The sequence below is a fragment of the Protopterus annectens genome, chromosome 1.part1 (assembly GCF_019279795.1).
Source record: "Protopterus annectens isolate FY-2018-M chromosome 1.part1, PAN1.0, whole genome shotgun sequence".
In the NCBI taxonomy this organism is placed as follows: domain Eukaryota; kingdom Metazoa; phylum Chordata; order Ceratodontiformes; family Protopteridae; genus Protopterus; species Protopterus annectens.
In genome coordinates, this window is record NC_056726.1 from 1816335886 (window position 1) to 1816351798 (window position 15913).

At 41.5% G+C, this 15913-nt stretch overlaps 1 protein-coding gene across 1 annotated transcript in view; it reads left to right on the forward strand.

The window, feature by feature from the left end:
- Positions 1 to 381: 381 nt before the first annotated feature.
- Positions 382 to 15913, forward strand: part of CAP1 (cyclase associated actin cytoskeleton regulatory protein 1) — a gene marked incomplete in the record, with an annotated part of 596089 nt that continues 580557 nt past the window's right edge. The window contains 1 exon segment of the mRNA XM_044084805.1: positions 382 to 402.

Here is a 15913-nt window from a genome sequence, read left to right on the forward strand (position 1 = left end):
ATGCAGAGCTCTCGTTTCTCTAAGTCCAAACTAAGGTGTGTAAGCCGCACCCTCACCTTATTCTGTTTATGGCTGGAGGAATGTAAGCTCGTTGGAATTTTCACGCTCTGAGACGGTCTTTGGCAAAGTTGATAAGGCGGTTATTGCTCCATGACCTAATTCCTTTTGGGCTTGGCTTTCACTGAGTCATGCAGATGAGGAGAAAATAATTGAAGTCTTGTTTCTTTGGGAACTGTAGGAAGCGTGTTAATTAACATCGAGTCTTCCTTACTCCGGTATTTGTAGTATTACCATATATAGTACTAATCTGAATAGTTAAGATGTGTCAGTAACTGAGAAAAATAAGACATTTAAATATACTTGGATTGTATATGCTCACGGTCATTTGTGATTAGTACACCGGTAAAAAATCTAAATGTTTATTTTAGATGAGAAAGACATTGTAGTGGTATTCTCTGTGTAAATCTGTATCATTTCTTCTGCATTTTAAATGGCAATGCCAGGATGTTTTGTGAGGGTATTACTGATCAGTACAGGTAGTCTCACCTCGTTGGCAGTGCGCAACTGCAAGTGTGAATACTGCTGTTTGATCCGGTAGCGATTTCTTAGAAACTTTTGTATTGGTGAAGCCAAACGTGGTGCGTCTATTACAGAAAGTCTAAGAGTTGTATTCTGTTTTAGAAGGCGTAGCTTTTGCATTTCCAAGATATCATCTATTGCGTGACAGTGCAGTTTTCTTGCCGGTAAATCTGAATGTTTGGGAATTGGTAAAGTCAAGATGTATGTATAGATTCATCTACGGTACTTAGAAGCCACTCTAGTTCAGTGACCGAAGATTATTGACCTGTGCGCGTTCAGTTTTGCCTTAGGAGTTGTGTTTTGAAGGTATACAAGTGCACATGTTCTCTCTCTGTTTGTTAATAATAATTTATTTAGCGTGCATATTCCTGAAGTCGTTGTCACATTTGCTGAACTAATCAGTTCCAGCTTGCAGAAGCTCGGGAAGTAGATGCAATGACTGAAAATGAAGAAGTAGATAGTTGAGTGGATCCATCTGTAGCGGTTGACTGATTAGAAGTGTGTGGTACACCGTTCCAATTGCTGTAGTCGTGTGTTTTTTTCATATTCGTCAGATTCTTATTTAGTGCCAGCTTGGTTTATTTATAACACCCCAATGGGTTAGGCGTCCCGTGCAATCCGTTACTTGTCGAAAGAGGCTTTAGCTTCCTCGTGCCAAGAGTATGCGTTCTGTTCCTTGCCGGGATAGGCTGTACTTCCTTGGTGGCTCTGAGTAGTTTTTCACCCTTTACATGTCGAGATAATCCGTCTTCCTTGTGACTGACCTAAATGGTATAAAATGAGCATCTGGAATTTGTGACATTGTCTTTACTTCCTGTTTTAACTAATCTGTCTGCACTGACAATGTGTACGAAAACTCGCTTCTTTGAACAATGGTAATATGTAGTGGTTATACCAGTTGTCACTTGTACAAGCATTCCGTGTATCCTCATGTAATCTGCGCTATTTTTCTTTGCCTCACGTGTAGTTCCAACTGTTGTACATCTTCTGTTCGTTCATGCTCCTGTGCGAGTCCATGTTGTAGCTGAAAAGGAGTCAGTTGACCGGACCGCATACCCAGTTAACTAATTGTAAAGCACGTAGTTAAAATGGGAGAATATTTAGCATGATGCAGTACCCAAGCCATATATTTAATCCAGCAGTGTAAATATGTGGTTGCAAACTCGGCCGTATGTGCATAGTGCACGTACGTGAATGTGGTTTTACAAAGGGTAATATTCGTATACGCAATGAAATGCAACTTGGATGCCTTTAAGAAGAATACTTATCGTTTGCTGTTAATTGGGTCTATTAGTTTGATTATTGTGTATTTACCGTGTTTAGATGTGACGGGAATGGGATACCAGAAGTTGGCAGAAACATAGGTCTGCTTTACAAAAATGTTACCATGTAGACGTGCAGTCCAGAAGACCATGTAGGAGCTTATCTCAGAGCACTGCCTGGCTAAGTGATTTGCTCAAGAATGCATCTCATTATGGGTTAAATACCAAGTAGTCAGTGTGCAGTCCAGTACTTCCCAAGCCATTTACCATACATTGGACAAAGGTGAGAATTCAGCACTTTGTCGACACCTAAGCTCATCATTGCTTAATACTCTGTGCCAACATCTAGACTTATTGCCTTGTTTTTCTATAATTTCAACTCGATTGTTAGAGATTTCAGTCGTACTCTGAAGGTTCAATAATTAGCCTTGCGATAAGATTGGTAACTGTACTTAAGTTTTGCATCCACCGGCTGCAATTTTTAATGGTTGAAAAATGTGATGCTACCCACTTTCAGACAGACCTTTGGTTAAAACATCTTTCATTTAAAAAAATATGAATTTCTTTCTTGTCTTTCATATTGTCTTGTAATGGTTTTAATACAGATGGCATGGGTGCAGTTTGAGTTGTGAAGTAATGTAAGAGGTCTATGCAGAGTCTTACTGTTTTGTAATGTCAGTTTTAAAGTTGTACTTGCTTTACTTTCAATTGCTAACCAGTGACTTGTACAGATTAATACAAGTGGCTGTTGCAGAATACAAAATAGGTTGATTCTCTCTAGTATGTCAGTTATCTTAATCCTTTAAGTGGACAAGAAATAGAAAGGAACAAAGAGCAGATGGTATGTTAAAGCTCTACAGGAGTCTTGGTTGCCAGTACTGTGGTGCATTAAGTAGACTGGTATTTTATCTGTATTAAACTTGGACCACCTTCTCCAAAATAGACCATTAGCTAGCTCTCAGCATGGCTTTAGACCTTTTCATAGCACCACTACTGCCCTCCTATCATTTTCTGACCACATTCACAATAACACCCTGCCCTCTGCAATCTTTTTATTGTTCTCTCAAAATCATTCGGCATGGTTAACCATGAGCTACTGTTGAATAAAGTCCCTCTCACTTGATACTTAAGCACTTCGATGGTTCAAGTCCTACTTAGGCAACAAGCAGTACTTTGGAACAACAGCCTATCCACCCATCTTCCTGTCACCCTTGGTGTACCCACCCATCTTCCTGTCACCCTTGGTGTACCCCAAGGTTCTATTTTTGGCCCTCTTCTATTCTCCATCTTTATAAATGATTTAACTGTAAGTATCCCCCAAGCTACATCCATACAATACACAGATGACTCTACATTACATTAATATGCTCAGCTACAGGTCCATCTGAACTGCAGTCCCTCACCCAAAATGTCTTTGAACTCGTAGAATGTTTTTTACAAAGTTTTCTCCTTAACCCCAAAAAGGCTAAACTATTGCTCTTTACTCCAAGTCCACCCCAATTTACCTCATTATTATATCTAATAATGGCACAGTCATATCTCAAGACACTACCACCAAACTCTTAGGAGTAACTATTGACCACAACCTTAACTATGATACTCGTATGAATACCATAATAAAATCAATTAACTGGAAACTAGGCTTCCTCTAGAATTAAACCCTTCCTTACTCCCATAGCTAGAAATGCTCTTGCCCACACCCACCTCATCTGTCTTCTATGCCTCTCCTATATACACAAATCTATCTAAAAGCAACCTCAACAAACTGGCAATCTTCTACAATAACATCGCCAGCTCCCCTTTCAGAACTCACCACTGCCAAAATCTGAAGCAACTAGGGTTGGCTGGAACTGCGTAATCAAATTCTATTCCACCAACTGATTATTGCCCATAAAACCCTTCTTCGCCCATGTAATACACCAATTCTCGTGAGTCTAATCAGCCAGTATAAAAATCTCACAAACGCAAATAAACTACTGGTATCTAGGAAAAAACTCAACACTAAAGCAGGAGATGCTCTTTTCTTTAACACTGTGGGAAAAAGTTGGAACCTTCTTCCTGTTGAACTCGCATCTCTTCAACTGCACTATTCAAAAAGAAACTCAAATTATACCTTACAGCCCACTGGTTATGTTCTTGTACTAACCCTGACTAAGATTGCTCTTCCTGTTGTCCTTGGTTATAGCACCAATTTACTACTCACGTTTATAGCCACTTTTTAAGACCACTCCCTTCTAAGTTAGACTTACTGTACCCTTGAAAGACTGTATAGTTATTTCACTGCCTTATAGCCAAGTCACTGCCCTTAACTAATTCTCCCAGTCTTGTTTATATCTATTCTATTTTCCTGTGCCGTATTTATAACTTTCTTTTGTGATTCTCCCACATACTTCTGAATACTCTTCTACTATTGTCTGGTCAACTACAAAGGGGGGGGGGGTTCTATTTATTTTTTTGCTATTATCTATCATGAATGCCAAGTTTATCATGCAACACCTGTTGTGTCTGACAAGTAAACTGTAACTGAAGTTGTAATATTTGTTCTTGTTTTTTTATGTGGAGCTTTTCTCCCCAGGCCTTTACTGAAAATGGACATGTATCTAGTTAGGTTAGCCCGGTCAACAAATGTAAAATAAATAATTGTCTGCTCTCACTGGTAATTCTGTGTTAAGACCAAATGGGGAAACTTTGTAAGTTGAAGTGGCACTGCACAGTGTGAACTGATTTTGCAAAGTAAGCGTTATGAAAGTGATGTTTGGGGGGGGGGGACTAGGAAAGTGATCATAAGGTATAGTAAGTCCAGTTGTTTAACATTCCTACGTACCACACTCAAACTCCAGGTTGGACAACAGCATGATGAATTTCTTCGTGCTAGGAGTTTAAATAGAGACGTGCATATTTATGCAGTTTGTCACTGCATTGAAACACATTGCAGTGACATACTCCTCCTAGGCTTAAAAGCACTGCAGAGTGTTATGATTAGATCTACTCAATCATAGCCTGTTGTGTTTTTGGCATCCATGTCTCTAACACTTAATGTGGTTATGATCGGGTCCGATCTATTCTTCATTGTAAACTATCCATCTAACAGTTTTTCCTCTTTTTTGCCTATGGGGCAAGGTGTCACATCAACAGTGACCAGAATCTAGAGCCAATGTTTCACATCACCAGGTGACAAGCTGTGCTATAGCACTTGTTCCATACCAGGCACGTACCTATAGCCAATTTAGTCCAACCCACGTACTATCCATGTCTTTGGAATGTGGGAGGAAACAAGAGATTCCATATGAACACAATGAGGGCATAAATCTCTGCGCAGATAGCATGTTTACACATCTAAAGGACATTCTGTGACCCCCCCCCCCCCCATGCACATTTTGACAGTAATGGCTTTCTGCATTTCCAGTTTGCAGAATTACTTGACTCATTCCTTAAATGCTGCAATGGGGACTTTGCTGTGCCCTGGTACTAATGTAGTTCTTGTATCACTTCAGTTTATGGTCATCTTTGCAGTGCGCAAGTATTGGTGGAATTGGCTTCTTGCTTGAAGTGTCTTGACTTCGATGTTGTGTGCTATATTTTGTTGGTTGCTGTTCTTGCTCAGTCCTTTACCTTTAATTTTGGGGAATCTGCTTTGCTCTAGTTGATTTCTGAAAGTTTAATCAGTCTGAGCCCACTGATACAAATGGCTTTTTTTTTTTCAGGAGTGATGCTGGAGCTAGGAATAGCACAGTATGCTAGTGGAGGTGGAAGAACTCAAAAACCCTGTACACTCTACTACAGGAAGTGACTCCTTTATTATTTCAGAGCCTTAGTACCATTAAGTGAAGGCCATTAAGTGAAGGTGGAAGCATCTAGCCTCTAGCAGTTTCCTTCACATACATGTGTTGGTGTGGAAGTCATGGTGTGATGTTATAGATAATAGCATTTATGAAGTTTATTGTAGTTTGATTATTTCTGTTTTAGCAACACACTTGTAGTAAACTGGAGTGGGGGGTTAAGGAATAGCTAGTTTTCAGTGACTGATAGGAAAGGCTGTATAAAAAGTGTACAACTAAGGATTTTTTCCTGTATGTTAGTGCATGGTCTTCTAAGCAGCTTTAAACCCTGCTGCTGGAGTAGCCTGCTACCTACTGGTTTGTTTTCCCCAAAAGTTTTGGAATCCTCAGCCACCTAGGTGCCCTTTTAAAGGAGGGGGATGGGAAAACTTTTTGAAGTACAAGATCTAGCAGTAAATACAGGTGTTTGGGTTATGATCAATTTTTGTCCGAATTATAACATTCTTTATTGTGGTAGTGGTGGACATTTGGCATTTGTCCCTCCATGTACAGATTTTCCTAGTGTATACATAGTCTTTACATATCGGTTCTGTGCTGTTCAGTTTACATCTGCTATACCTAAAATATGGCAGATACTCGTAGCCAAAGGGTGAAAATTCCAACAGATTTGAAACCAGCTGGTGTGAGCACTTTGTTTCAGCATGCCTAGGAATGTTGCAGTAATGAATCTGCCTGGTTTTACAGGCAGATGATGGAAAGCATTTATTCCCCTCCTCATACAGCTTTCTTACTAGCTAATACACAGGCCTATATCTGATTCAGATTCTGCTTTGCACTGTGCTTTAAGCAAATCTCATTAAAGTCTGTCTGCAAGAGACTTATTTCCATTCTTCTAAGTGCTGTATCATCTGAAATGGCTCACTTCCGTTGTGCATCAATTTTAGTAACTGCACATGTCAGGGTAAGGTATCTGACCAGATCAGGCAAGCTATTGTATTGCACTTTTTTTTTTTTTTTTCTGTCAAACAATGGTGGAAACCTTTTTCATTTTTCTTTTGGTAGAGTGGGGCAGCTTTGCCTAGGTGGGTAAGTTAACACAGGACAGTAATGAATAATGGATGAAAGTAGCCGCTTAAAGGTAACAAATTGGAAGATTATTGGCATTTGTTTGCTGGGATATTCTGACTGATTACAAGGCCCCTTACCAGCGGAGGCATAGGGAGAAAGGCTCCCCAAAATGCATATGTTGATTTTTACAAAAGATTAAGAGAGTAAAATTTAAAAATACAATACAAACAATTCCGTTAAGTGCATGCCCTACCAGTGAGTGTGTAGTGCTTGCTATTAAACCCAAAAGAGAAAATCTCTCAATCAGGAACAGTTGAGCTTTTGCAGTACCGAAATATGTACGTTGTAAATGGTACAGATATAACTGTTGTCTTACTCAGCAACAAGGAGATGTGAGCATTTAAGATTAACTTGGTGATTTGAGTCTGTAGACCAGCATGCCAGACTGTGCCAATATGCAGCTCTGTAGAAGGATTTATGAAGGATGACACATTTTTATATAATTGATAGTACAAACCATTTACATTTTCCAAGATCTTTTAAGTTGCAACAGGCAAGTGTCCTTTCTAGTGTGGAGCCTAGAAACCAGATTACCTAAGAATATACACTGTAAACTTTAAGTGAAAGTGTATTTTAGCAGTGACCTGAAATGGCTATTTTACATTTCTTTGGCTTATAGTATCACTTTTTATTTACAGCCTTGTATTTCTAATCTAAGTTAGGACTTCTGTTGAGAATCTTGATCCTTGTTAATAGGTATTTACTAGGCTAATGGCCACTAGAGCCTTTATAAGCCTAACTGTGCTATCCAAATGTGATCCACATATCTGATTTATTTAGAGAGTGGTTTAATGATTGTTTCTGTCAGTCAGTGGTAAAGGTGCCAGACCAGGGATGAATTTCCAATTATACATTCATTGGGCCAAGTTTCACTTAAATAGGGTTGGAAAGGAATTCTGCTTCACATTTATGGGGAGCCTGTTCCTACAAATGGAAATTCTTAGAAACCAGTTTCTCTTCAACATGACCTATTTACATTGTAAGCAAAGTTTAGATGTTTTGATGTAGTACAGGGTGCCCAGTTTGGGGGACATGTGTATCTGGAGAGGCTGGGGGGGGGGGGCATTACCATATTGCAGCATCTGCTTTTTGCACACTGCACAGCCAGTGGTGCACACTGGTCACAAAACAAAAATCCCACTGCTGGTTTCACAATTTTGTGTATTCATGCCATACTGAAAACAAGCTAGCAACTTGGGACTTTCAATAAATGGTATCCTTGTTACAGCAGCACAGATGTAATGGTGCAAATGCACATATTTGCTTTAAAATATAACCGTTCAAATCCAGGTGAAAGTGACCTGCAAAACCACACTTGCGTGCTGCCAACAAGTCCTGTAAAAAATCAAAGATAATGTTTGTAAGAGACTATGCTGTTTCATATGACGTAACATTTGTTATCATACTTGGGATATGTTTTTGCATAGATTTGTAGACATTCAGGAGACAGGCTGTCAAGTCAATGTTTTGAAACGGAGTTGTAACTGCATAGTATTGGAAGTAGTGCAGAGATCAGCTGGAAATGGGTCTCCGAATACTGAAGTGGCAACGCGAAGGGAATCTGCAAGATATGCACTTAAAAACTGCAGTCAAGTGACACATTTTTCTGTACTTGCATGCATTTCTGAAGAAACAGTTACTGGATATTTGTAGAAATTCAGGAGACTTTTTGTGAAAGCTGTCATAACTCACTGTTTTTCTGAAACTCGGGGAGTTATAACTGCAGGGATGATCTGAAAACATTCCTACAGCTTTTTATGCTATGGTGTTTACAGAAGTCCTCAAACCTATGTTTGCATTCTTCAGTGAGCTTGACCAGTTGAGAACAGTATCAGTAGGACTTGTACTTGTGAGTTGAGATTAAAACACTTCTTGGACAAATGGTTCTGCAGCAGTTCTGAATGAATATGATTACATTTTCATATAGTTTAACCAAGTGATCCTCATGAAGTTTAACAATTTGACGTCTTCAAGAAAAGCTAGGTCATTTTAAACCATAAATAGTCTTAAAAATGTGTAATCTCTTCCTTTGCTGGTCTTGTATTGTGGCACCAACTTGCAAATCCACTTTGCGTCCCTGTAAGGATGGAGCCCCATCAGTTGTGACCCCACATAGCTTTGCTTCATTTTCACCTGTTTCATGTCTTCAGAAATATCCTTTACGTTTTGTTGTGCTCTTTGTTGCACAAACATTCAGCAGTTCTTCCATCATATCAAGACATGTTAGCTCCTCAAACAAATGTAGCCATTTCAGCAACATCCCAACACCAGTACTTCAAACTGCCAAGCTGAAGAACTGCTGATCTTTGTAAAAAGACTGCAACACTGTCTTTGTAAGATGAGTGGAGAACCTGTCCACAAACTATTGTCTGGGAAATCTGAGCCTTTCACATCCCTGTTAACTTCTCCGGACAGACTCCATCTGCAGATATCTTAAGGCAGTCTTTCACAAACTCCATCTGAGTGACTTTCCTCTTAAGCTATTCTGCTAACAAGTAGACTTTTGTTGGCAGTTCATTCCTCAAGCTTGCAAATTTTGAAATGTGACTGGCTGTTAAAACCTTGTTTCTGGGCTTTTACCCTGTCCTTAATTATCCAGTGATGTCAAATTTAGCTGCCACTTTGTACTGTTGACACTGGTATAGTTTTACAAATTAAATACACAGTAACGCCATGTTCTTTAATCACAAAATAGTCCTCTGACCATGAACTTTTGGAAACACTATCTTCACAGGCAATCTTTTCTTATAAATTGCATTGTGGCAGGTATCTTCAGAGTTGCAGGTTTTGGTTTTGTTTTTCCTCCAAGAGTTCATAGGTGTGTACTAGGCTAGTGGCCCTGGAGCCTTTACAAGCCTCGCCCATACAAATGCCCTGGCATCTTGCCACCTGACATTAGTTCCCACTGGGTCTATCAAGTAGAGCCACTAGTGATCCCTGGGGTAAACCTTCTATTACCCATCCACTCCTCAAGATCTCTCTTGAAGAGGGACAGTGAGGTGCTCTGCTTGGGCATGTATGGGAAGTCTGTTCCAGAGCATGGGCAGCCCCTGGGTGAGGAAACTGTCCCTCCAGCATGTTCTGTTTGTGGTAATGAGGTTGAGGTCTCTGGAGCATGTGGTGTGGATGATTGGGATTTCTTTATATGTAGCATTTCTAACAGAGCTGAGTTGTAGGTAAAGTATTAGACTAGCTGCCCTTGTAGGGCATTGTCTAATTTCCCTGAAAGGTGAGAAACAAACCCTGTACCTTGTATCTGTGAGATAAACATTACTTGGTGACTTATTTTGGCTCGGCAGCTCTCCTTTTGAAGTTGGCCAACTGATTACTACAAGCTTCCCCACAGGCTGGATTTACTCACGCAGCAAAGGGGTTGTTTGATGCACCCTAACCTGAAAACACTTTAATTGCCTGGATGATGCAGTTTTTGAACCCCCCCCCTCCGAGTATGTGCAGCAGGTATTAAAGAAGGTAAAAAAAAAAAAAAACTTCTGCTGGAAAATCATCCATGTATAAATGGCAAATTGTCCTCCTTGTCGCTTCTCAGTTTGTCTTGCTCCTCTACATACATATATTTATATATGTATATACGCGTGTGTATGTAAATATATTGTGTATATGTGTGTGAAGGATTTGAAGCCTGAAACTCAAATGTAAGTCACTATTGACTTCAGTCTACAGATCGCCCTAGTATTTTGCTAGAGAACCACACACTTTGAGGAACAGACCAAAACTGGGGTAAAACTCCAGACATTCTGCGAAAATCTAGACAGTTGAGAAGTATGGGCTACCATTTTCTAAGAGGTGGAGGTATGCAAACCTTGACTGCAAGTGCTCATGCTTTATTTGCTCTCACTCTTAATTTATAATATTTTCATTTACTTACACTCGCTAAACAGCATAAGTCCTGTTTAGCGAGTGTAAAATGGAGGCAGTTAACTTTCAGTCCAAACTCCACTGCATCTTAATACACTGCCGTGAAGTGGCTGAATTATTTCAGACGGCATTATTTGTATATTAACACCCTGCTGGAGAATGTGTTTGTTCTCCAGTCAGGGTGCAGAAGTAGTGGTTGCCCCTTCTCTAAGCTATGGTAATCTACTCATAAAGTTGGGTATTACAGCTATGATCTAAATGTTACAGAGATTGTAGCTGGGTATGTTAGAACCTCTGTTATGGTAAATTTAGTCACTTGTTGCAGTAGCCAACCCCTCCTTTCTACCAGTGTATGGATGTTTATGTAGTTGGATTGTGCTTTAAATTTTGCTTCTTCCCTAGCACTTTCTCTTTTCAGGTCTGTAGCTTCCCTTTAAGTGCCCAAAGTGCATTTTATATGGCTCTGCACGAGCCAGTGTCAGTTTGGGCACATAGAAGATGCCCTAAAGCTTTGTAAACTGGCTGATTAGTTTTATTCTAGGCCTTCCTGAGAAAACTGGAAAATATGAAGGTCTCAAACACCATTATATTGGGCGACTTCAACTACCCAAACATAGACTGGGAGCATTACTCTAGCTCCAACACCCTAGCCCAAAGGTTCCTAGAATTTATAAACTCAAATGCTATGGAACAACTTGTTACCACTCCCACAAGAAGGGAAAACGTACTGGACCTGATCACCAACATGGGGACTCTATGCTCCAGACCAGAAGTGTATCCCTCACTGGTAAGATCAGACCATAAACTAATCTCACTGGATATTCACATCCCGACCCCACCCCCTGCCCAGAAAACCACAGTGAAAAACTTCTCTAAAGCAAATTTCACACTCCTCAAAACCGAGGTGGAATCTTTCAAAGCCCCTGGGACTGTGGAAAGTACAGCCCAGACCGCAGAATTCTTTATAAATACATTCTATGAACACCTTCAGGAATGCATGGATCATGCAATTCCAAATAAAACCAAAACCCAATCCTCCAAAGGCAGACGTCCTGTCTGGTGGACCCCAGCCATAAACAAACTATACAATAGAAGGAGGAAGCTACTACATGATATAGCGAAATCCCAAAAAGGGAAGGCATCTCTGATCAGTATTGGCAAAAAACTACAGGCACTCATAAAATCGTCTAAGGCCAGCTTAGAGAGAGATTGCACAGGACACTAAGGATAATCACAAGGCTTTCTTTAGTTATGTTAGAAACCTGGGTGAGAATTCCCAGATATGCTCAGAATTAGTCCAAAATGACAAAAAATACACCAAATCCACAGACATTGCCAACATCCTAGCTGACAGGTTCAGCGCAAACTCCCCCCCCCCCCCCCCCACCAAAATGGCAAATGTCTATCCCAGCAGAGTGCTGCCCCCCTGACATCTCAGATGCTCGGGTAAGAGCCGCCCTCTCCAAAGCAAAAAACGCAGCATAAGTGGGACCAGACTGTGTCCCGGGCTGCATCCTACATGACTCCAAGAAGAGCTAATCCCAAACATAAAACTACTGTTCGATCTCAGCCTTACTACAGGATATGTACCCAAAGAGTGGCGTACAGCAACAGTGGTCCCTCTACACAAAGGTGGTGCCTCAACGGATCCTGGAAACTATCGCCCCATAAGCCTGACTAGCTTGGTCTTGGTCTGCAAAGATATGGAAAGGATCATCATGGACCTCATAAATAAAGATATTGGGGACCTACAGACACTGGATCCTACCCAGTTCAGCTTTAAGGGCAGATCCTGCCTCTTAAAACCTGGTCGATTTCTTTGAAACGGTCACCAAGGCCATTGACGAGGGGAAGGTGGTCCACACAGCCTACCTGGACCTCGCAAAAGCCTTCGATACAATACCCCACTCTGGCATTATAGATGAGCTCACCAGCTTAAATATAAACCCCTATGTCACTAGATGGGTTGCAAACTGGCTCAAGGACAGAACCCACATGGTTAGAATTGCTGGAGCCATGTCAGACTCCAAACCAGTTACAAGTGGCGTCCCACAAGGCTCAGTCCTGGGACCTCTCGTTCGGTATATATTTCTCGGAGGTACAGGCCAACACGGAAGGACTGTGGCTGACCAAGTTCGCAGATGACTGCAAACTGGGTGCCATAATCTACTCTTCAGCCGACACAAGCATCCTCCAAAAGGGCCTCATAGAAACAGACAACTGGTGCCAGAGCCATGGCCTCAAGCTAAATGCCAAAAAGTGTATAGTCATCCCCTTTAGTGCCCACAAATTACCACATAGGTGGTAATCCATTAAGTACAGAAGAAGTAATTAGGGACCTGGGGACCCAAGTTGATAGCAATCTCTCATTTGACAACCACATGGCCAAAGTGGTTAGAAAAACATTTTATATAGCCCACCTAATCATGAATGGATTCGTATCTACATCAGGGGAGGTCATTGTGCCTCTTTACTCATCCCTCATCAGGCCCATAATTGAGTACAATGCCCCTTTTGGGATGTACCTTACCAGACACCTGCAGCAACTGGAAAGACCCCAAAAGTACCTCACCAAGAGGATCAAAGGGCTCAAACAGATGCCTTATGCTGCCTGGTTAAAGAAACTCCAGCTCTACTCAGTGGCATACCGCCTGCTCAGAGGTGATCTGTGCCTGACGTATAAAGCAATGTCCAACCCGGAATTAATGGACATGCTGCACCTCAGAAAATCCAAATCCCATCGAGCCACGCGCTCGAGAGACTTGAACCTCAGCACTGAACTAAATAGGGCATGCTGGAGGGACAGATTCATAACCCAGAGGCTCCCTTCACTCTGGAATAAAATCCCAGTCCAGGTTAGGCAGAGTCCCTCATTGACTCTCTTCAAGAGGAATCTTGATGAGTGGATGGGAGATCGTAGGTTTACCCCAGGTATCACTTCTGTGTCACTGTTAGAGGCACAGTATATTAACCTCGAAAAAGGGCATAGCAAAATTAATTTAAAATGGGTGGCGAAAGCCAAACGCACTCTGGCTAGGCTTATAAATTCCCTAGGGCAGATAGCCTAGTATGAATCTAAGAATAGAACAGATGACTTAGGCTACTGCAGCAGTGATCTAATAGGGCATCTGTTATGGTAATTTTTACTTTCACACCTGAACCTTCCTCATTCGGGAGAAACCCAGGACTATGTTGGTTTAAGGAACATGTGCAAGTAGTGAATGAAGGAATTAAGTCCAGGAATAGAGGATGAAGCTTGTGAAGTTGACTGTTGCAGACTTTCATCTAACCTAACATCTGGACAAGTGTATGACATGCATTTTGGTTTTGGAGTGAGGTAGATGCTGTCTCTAATGAAATATCCTTGCATAGTTGGCATGTGGAAGTCTCTCTGAGATTTGTTAGTCTTTTATTCTTTTGCACCTATCCAAAGGTGATTTATTTACTTGTTTGGTCCTAAAGCGGACTAAAGACTCTTGGATGGATATTCTTAACTCCCCACTCCGATTCCCCAATGTTTTATTTTGGACCCCCATTGTCTTGAAAGAATAGTATCTGCAAGGTGTGCATATCATTACGCATGTAACTGTACGTACAGTTCTGTCATTGGAATTCATTGAGCACCTTCAGTGCACTGCAGTAAGAGTCTGTTAGCCTAGTCCTCTGCCATAAACTCTACAACAGAAGGAGGAAACTGATGTGGAATAAGGTGAAATCCCAAGATTGGCAAAACAGAGTTATCAGCCTCAGCAAAAAAGTTGAGATCCCTCATCAAATCCTCTAAAGCTAGCTATGAAAACCAGAATTGCAGCAGATAATGGAGACTACCACAAGGCCTTCTGTAGTTGTGTAAAGAATCTCCACGGCAATACCCATATTTGTTCTGAGCTGCTGCACAATGGTACCTCCTATACTGCGCCAACAGATATTACCAATATATTAGCCGACCGATTCAGTGCCAAACCCCCCCCCGCCCAAAAAAAAAGGACCAATCACAATATCAGTAAATTGCCAGGCATGCAGTATTACTGCTGCACAGGTTAAAACAGCATTGTCAAAGTCCAAGAATACAGCTTCTATGAGACCTGACAATATCCCCGGCTGTGTTCTACATGAACTACAGAGTGAACTGGCACCTCACCTGTGTGCGCTGTTCAGTCACTGCCTCATTTCAGGCTTTGTCCAAGCCTACCGAATGGCGCACTGCTACACTCTTCCCTCTCCACATAGGAGTGACTACAGTCTATCACCCCATTAGACTGACTAATCTGATATGCAAAGCTATGGGACACATCATCATGGACCTAATAAACCGGTATAGGGAATCTCCAAACTCTGGATCCCACGCAATTTGTTTTTTGTGAGGGGTAGATAATGCATGGTCGACTTCTTTGAGTCCGTCACCAGAGCTGTGGATGAAGGCAAGGTGGTTCATACAGCCTGCCTTGATCTGGCCAAGGCCTTTGATTACTATTCTCCATTCAGGAATCGTAGAAAAACTCGCTAAGCAAGGCATCAACTCCTGTATCTCTAGGTGGGTTGCAAACTGACCCACAGTGTTCAAGTCAGACTGCCGACCAGTCACGAGTGGAGTCTCTCTCAGGATTCTGTCCTGGGTCCTCTCCTGTTTGGTATCTGCCTCTGAAGTCCAGGACAACACAAAGGGACTCTGGCTGACAAATTTTGCAGATGATTGCAAATTGGGAGCTGCAATTTACTCCAAGTGATGTTGACATCCTACAGAAAGGCCTCACCGAGACCAACGACTAGTGTCAGAACCATGGCCTTAAGCTCTATGCCAAAAAATGTAGTCACCCCCTTTGGGAAAAACCTGGTTCCTGTGAATGACCACATCGATGGTAGTCAACTGAACACGGAAGGAGTTATAAGAGATCTGGAAACAGGTTGACTGCAATCTCTTGACCACCACATTGCCACTGTGGTCAAAGTCCTCTGTGGCACTTCTCTTTCTTTCTAGATGCAAAGCTCTTGGTAATGAGGTCATTGTCTCCCTCTACTCTTCCCTCGTTAGGCATAGAGTAGAAAGTCCTATTTGGCATGTACCTCACTAGACACCTGCAACAACTGGAGAGGCCGCTAAAGTACCTCACAAAGGGGATCCTAGGCCTTAAACACTTGTCCTGTATGGACAGACTCAAAAAAATAAATTAAAAATCCCCAACTATTCATTCTCATATCGCCTACTTGGAGGTGATCTCTGCTTGACTTACAAAACCATGTCTGACCCAGCTCTGTTAGAAATGCTACATCTGCAGAAATCCCAGTCCC